The sequence below is a fragment of the Cnephaeus nilssonii genome (genome assembly GCF_951640355.1).
Source record: "Cnephaeus nilssonii genome assembly, chromosome: 7".
NCBI lineage: Eukaryota > Metazoa > Chordata > Mammalia > Chiroptera > Vespertilionidae > Cnephaeus > Cnephaeus nilssonii.
Window position 1 is genome coordinate 71867093 of NC_137078.1, and position 6320 is coordinate 71873412.

A 6320-nucleotide genomic window follows, 5' to 3' on the forward strand; every position below is an offset into this window, starting at 1 on the left:
CTTGTGTGTGGGAAGTCTTCGCCAGGCCTGGCTCCGTGCTTAGGAGCAAGTATGATTTTATTCCTCACAGGAACTCAGATGTCCACCTGCCAGACCACATGTTGCCCCTGGCCCGTCCTTCGTCAGGAGGTCCCCAGGGAGCCCAGCGTGGGAGGCCACCTGGAAGGTGCTCAGCAAAGAGCATCAGGAATCACCAGGCCTGAGGGATCTGCTTACCTGTGGGCTTGATTGGCAGGTGGAAAGGTTCAGGATGAGAAGCCAGTTCAGGGTGTTGATGAGCAGCTTGCCATTCATTGTGGGCAAACGAGACTCGGCCCCCATGGGCTCCTCCAGATGCCGAGAACCAATTCCAGCATGTAATAATTACAAGAGTTTTACCAAAAGGTTGGTGAAGCTTGGGGGGCTCAACAAGGGTGAACCACATATCTAATTTACCTGTTGGAACGGGCTAAGGCACTTCCCCAAAATCTGAATAGGATTATTGTTAGCTGCCAGACAGCTCAGGGCATTTTATTTATTTATTTATCTTATTTTATTTTTTAATATATTTTATTGACTTTTTACAGAGAGGAAGGGAGAGGGATAGAGAGTTAGAAACATCGATCAGCTGCCTCCTCTGCACACCCCCCACTGGGGATGTGCCCGCAACCAAGGTACATGCCCTTGACCGGAATCGAACCCGGGACCCCTCAGTCCGCAGGCTAACGCTCTATCCACTGAGCCAAACTGGTTTTGACCAGCTCAGGGCATTTTATTGCCTCCTGTTGGCCAAACACCTGAACAGCTGTAGGCTATTCCCCAAACTGACAATACCCTTTGATACCTTATCCTTTGAAGTGTATATTTCCACCTTGCCTTAGGATAAACCGTGTGAATAAAAGCAGGGTCCTAGACAAGGAGGAGAGTCTTCAGTTCCCTTTAGCTGAAGCTCCTCTGACCCCCAATGCCTTTCAAAAATATCTTTCGTCCTTGGACTCCTTAATCATCTACGCGCAGCCCCTTTCTCCAGAATGCTGAGCCCTTTGTAAGGCTGGGAAAAGAACCCCGGCATCCAGAGACAGTGTAGACTACGCCCCCAAGTTGTTCCCCTGAGGGGCGACGAAGTGGAGTGTTTGTCCCCCAGCGGACACTGTCCCTGGGTGAGGCTGCTGCGGGCATCACCCTGGCATTTCCAGCCTGCCTGGGAACGGGGCTGTGGTCCAGCGGAGGCAGGCACAGCTGTCTGCCTGCCTGGGAATGGGAATGTCACAGGATGCGGGCAGGGCCGTGACAGCATCCACGGAGCCATCCATGGCTGTCTCTGGAATCGCTCACTTCTGAAATGTGTGTTCCACCCCCGGAACCACTTCCCGCACCCTCGTGCAAGCTCCCCACACTGGTCTTCCCTCCGGCTGCAGGGGCTGCCTGGCGCCGCCCTCTCCCACAAAGGTCTGTGTGGTGGAAAGGGTGAGGCAGAGGACAGGAGCAGGGAAGCTTCCATCCTGGGGGGTTCTGGTTGGGCCCTAAGGAGCCACATCTCTCCATTAACTAGAGCCCTGGGGACTTGGGGAGCTTCCCATGAGTGTGGTCCTGGAGGCAGAGGCCAGAAGGAGGGAGCACCCTCCTCCCCTTTATAACAACTTTGCAGGAAAGAATTACCAGCTCTGTTTCACTGTTTGGTAATCAGGGCTCAGAGAGAATTGCTTTTACTAGCTCATTCATCACCAGGTATTTATTGAGCACCTACTAAGTGCCAGGCCGATGCTCCTCGCTACTTGTGCACATTATCCCACTTAACCCTCACAGCTCTGTGAGGGGTGTTCGTGTCCCCCAACATTTCCAAATACCCCCTGGGGGCAGTACCACCCTGGCTGAGACTCCTGGCTGATTACTGTCTGTCTCCCCACCAGCACGTGATCAGCCAAAGAGCAAAAATCTGTATTTTATCATTGCTGTATTTCAGCCCTGGCCAGACTAAGTGCTCGGTAAATATCTGCTGAAAGGTGGAATACTAGTAAAAGTCTCCCTAGCCCTAGCTGGTTTGGCTCAGTGGATAGAGTGTCGGCCTGTGGACTGAAGGGTCCCAGGTTCGATTCCGGTTAAGGGCACATGCCTGGGTTGCAGGCTTGATTCCCATAGGGGGCATGCAGAAAGCAGCCAATCAATGATTCTCCCTCATCATTGATGTTTCTATCTCTCCCTTTCTCTCTGAAATCAATAAAAAAATTAAAATAAAAATAAAAAGTATTCCTCATTTACAAGTGAGGAAACTGAAGTTCAGAGAGATGAATGATTTGCCCAAGCCCCACAGCTGCTTAGCAGCAGAGCTGAAACTTGTTTACATCTGACCACTCGAAAGCCCCTGTTCTTACCATGACACTGGCTCTCCCCACATGGAGGCCCTTCAGCTCGATGCAGACTCGGGGAGAGGGTTGCAGATGCCTGGAATGGCAGACCTGGGGCCAAGACCCCTGTAGCCTTATTCATTGAGAGCCCTGGTCCCTCCTGCCTCCGACTTGCCCCTCAGGCTACTGGACATTCTGGCCAGGAAAGCGGCACCTCATACCCCATCAAGAAGCGGGGCAGCCAAGCTTCAAAAAGTCCAGACACAGAAACTGCCGTGCTCAGCTTCTGGGGCCTCCTGGCTGCACGCAGGCTCACGTGGGGGCTCAAAGTGAGAGGGGGCTCATTGTGGAGGAGGGGCCGAGAAGCCCGAGGAGGGTGGGCCAGGGCCTGGGACCATCACAGTGAGAGGGCATTTCAGAGAGCAAATCCGACCCCCTTCTCACTACCGATTCTCAGGGACCCGGAGATGGCCGGACGGACACAGAGCCCCACCTCCGCCGCGTGTCCGCGAGGGGCAGGCAGAGTGTGGCTCTCTCACATTTGTTATAACAGCATCCGTGCGCCCAGATGGTGGGTGCCTCCGCAGTCAGGGTCCGCGAGAGCCAGCGGAAGCCTGCACAGAGGTGTTCTGAAATGCTGCTGAGCACCCGAGTGAAGGGGTTATCCAGTCCTCAGAATAAGCTGGGGAGGTAGGAACTATTACGATATTGAGGGAACAGGCTCAGAAAGGAGGGATTGACAACAGCAGCAAATGCTGCCAACAAGTGATCTCTGGGCACCAGATGGCCGTGGGTGGAGGAGTGAAGGGGCTGAGAAAGTGGCAGGCAGCTCTTCAAGGAGGGGCTGAACACATGAGACAGACAGACACAGAGACAGACTGAGAGCGTGCCTTCTGCTCTGGAATAACATGGAAGCAGGGCAGGCATTGCTGTGCTCTGTTAACACGGGGAACCTTGGACAGGCTTCCGGGCTGGTTGGATGGAGCCGGCGGAGACATGCTGGAGAGGCCCGGGGGCCCTTTATCTGGAGGCTCAGGGCCAGCTCCCTGAAGGTGGCCATTGAGCTGGGCACGAAGGTTCACTTCTGGTGAGACCCCTGCTGCGCTTAGAGGGGTCGGAGGAAGAAAATTAACACACACGGAGACCCCACGGTGGGCCAAGCACAGCACCAGGCACTTCACGTCCACACTCCCCTCGAGTCCTCAAAGCAGTAGCTATTCCACGGCTGGTGTGTTCCACCAGGCCATTCATCCATGCGGCTTCAGCACTCACTGCCCAGACGCTGCTCTGGATGGGCGGGAGGGGGCGTGGACGCGCCCCGGGGCCCTGCCTCATGCAAGAACCTCGTGAGCATTCGCTTCTCTGCCTACAAAGTGGGGAAGCTGCTGCTCTCTGCGGGTTGTGAGAATTGAGTGCGCTAGCTTAGGGGGCACTGTTCATGTGCCACCTGTCCCCCTGCTCACCTGGCTCTGGCAGAACCTGCAGGACGTTCCTACGTGCACCCGGCTTCCTGTGACTCTGTCCGTGGGCTTCGCTGGCTGCCAGGCACTGAGCCGCTGCTGGGAGGCCCCGAAGCGGGAGCTGGTGTGCTGGAGCGAGCCTCGGCCCCGGAGGGATGGACGTTGGCGGATAAATGCGCCTTGGCGGGAGGGTCTGAGGGGCATTCTCAGGACCCCAGCAGTGAGCTCTGGCTGCCCTGGGTCACCTGCCCATCAGCACACCCTTCGTTGGCTTCCCGCCCCCACACTTACTGCTTCCCTGAATCACCTCCCACATGAACTTCGGTGCTCAGCGTCAGCTATGGGGCAAGCCCAGCCTGGCACAGAGGATGAGAGCCTGGCGCCCAGTGGGCATTCAGCGACTTGTTCTCCTCCCAGCTCACTTTCATTTCTGCAGAACTGGACTTGGTGGAGAGCAGTCAGCACCTGGCGGAGGTGCAGGAGCGGGAGGGGGAGCCCTCGGGCGCTGACACAGGCCCAGCCGCCTGGAGGCCGGGTTAATCTCCACACAGCACTGCAGTTGTGAAGTTACTGTCTTGTGTCCCAGGTTCTGCATCCATTTTCCATCCCAACGTCCCAAATCGTGTGCTCCAACTATGGGTTCTACGTTCAACATATTAGGCTTCAAGCCCAAGTCCTCTGGCCCTTGCTGCACACATCACCCGCCTCCTCTCCGCCCTGCAGGTTCCCTGTGTCAGCCCTGCCCCCCACGTCCCTCCGGGCTAAGGAGCTGATGCAGGCTCACCTGCCCTCCAAGCTGGCCGTGTGGCCTGCCCTCTGGCCCAGTGTGCGCGCCCACCTGGCTCAGGGAGTGCCAAGATCTGGGACCTGGTCAAGGCTGTCACCCTGCCACCGCCTGCCCCCCAGCCCCCCGCCCCTGCTACAAACTCGTGTGCTCTTCCCGCATCGGGAGCAAGGGGCACGGCAATGTGATGGCGCCCAGCCAAGCCTGTGGGAGCCGCACGCGACATCTTGGCCACCTCCCACGACGTGAGCCCCTCACTCTTCTGCAAGGCGCTGATGCACGCCATCTATTCGGAGAGAACTCTATGGGATGAGGGGTCTAGGGCCCTCGTGGGGCCCCATGCTAGAGCCTGGCCCCCAAAACTCAGCCCCAAGCCCATCCGTCGGTGACCTGTCAGAGCAGTGCCACCCGGGCGGGCCAGCAGCACCTCCTGGTCAGTGAAAAGAAAACGAGGAGGAGCATCCACACCGGCCTCCTCGGGAAGCCGGACCACACACTGCTGATGCCTTTGCCTCTGGCTGGAACCATGTCAGCCTCGCACGGCTCCCAGCTGGCTGTGCAGATCAGACGCTCGGAGGGGCAGCTATCTATGTCTTTGATTAATAAAAAATGGGAGATAAATTAATAATGACTTAATACATGCAATTTGGGATCAAAATCTTCCAAAGCGTGGGGAAAATAACAAAGAGGGGAGTTCCTGAGAGGGAAAAGCCAGAGGCCGGCCCTGCGCCGGGCACTGCTGAGAAGGGCCACCGGGAGAGGCCAGCAGGGCACCGAGTTCTCACACCCACTGTGTGCCAGGCACTGTGCTTGGGCCTCCCACGGGCTCCCTTCACCCTCACACACCCTGGGAGTGTGCTACCACCCCCACTGCGTAGAGAAGTCAACCGAGGCTCAGAGAGGCCAAGTCACTCGCTTTGACTCAGTAAGAGATCTGAACCTAGTTTAGCCTCACATACAAAGGAACAACATTTCTTTAAAAGAAGGAAAAAGGCCCTAGTAGTTTTGCTCAGTGGATAGAGCATCGGCCTGCGGACCAAAGGGTCCCGGTTTCTATTCCGGTCAAGGGCATGTCCCTTTGTTGCAAGCTCCTCCCCGGCCCACAGGGCGTGTGCAGGAGGCAACCAACCGATGTGTTTCTCTCACATCAATATTTCTCTCTATCTTTCCCTCTCTCTTCCACTCTCTCTAAAAATCAATGGAAAAATATTCTCGGTGGGGATTGAAAATAAATCAACAAACAAACAAATAAAAAGAAGGAAAAAAGAACCCCACCTGTGGTGTCTGGAAAGTCACTCTGGTTTGAGTTTCCGAGGAAAAGAAGGGGGACAAGCAGAAAGAAGGAACAGCATGGAAGTTGCGAGTGCTGGGCATTATACCATTGCTGCTGTATCTGCCTGTCTCCCCACCAGCACATGATCAGCCAAAGAGCAAAAATCTGTATTTTATCATTGCTGTATTTCGGCCCATGGTGCAGACTAAGAGCTCAGTAAATATCTGCTGAGAGGCCGGCACACAGTAGGTGCTCACAAACGAGAGACTGAAAAGTTTGGAGGCATATAGGTACATAGCAAATCCTGAGGTGGGGGAGAGGGAATGAATGTTTTGTTGTTTTGTTTGTTTGCTTTTAAATATATTCTTATTGATTTCAGAGAGGAAGGGAGAGGGAGAGATAGAAATATCAATGATGAGAGAGAATCATTGATCGGCTGCCTCCTGTGCACCCCACACTGAGTATGGAGCCTGTAATCC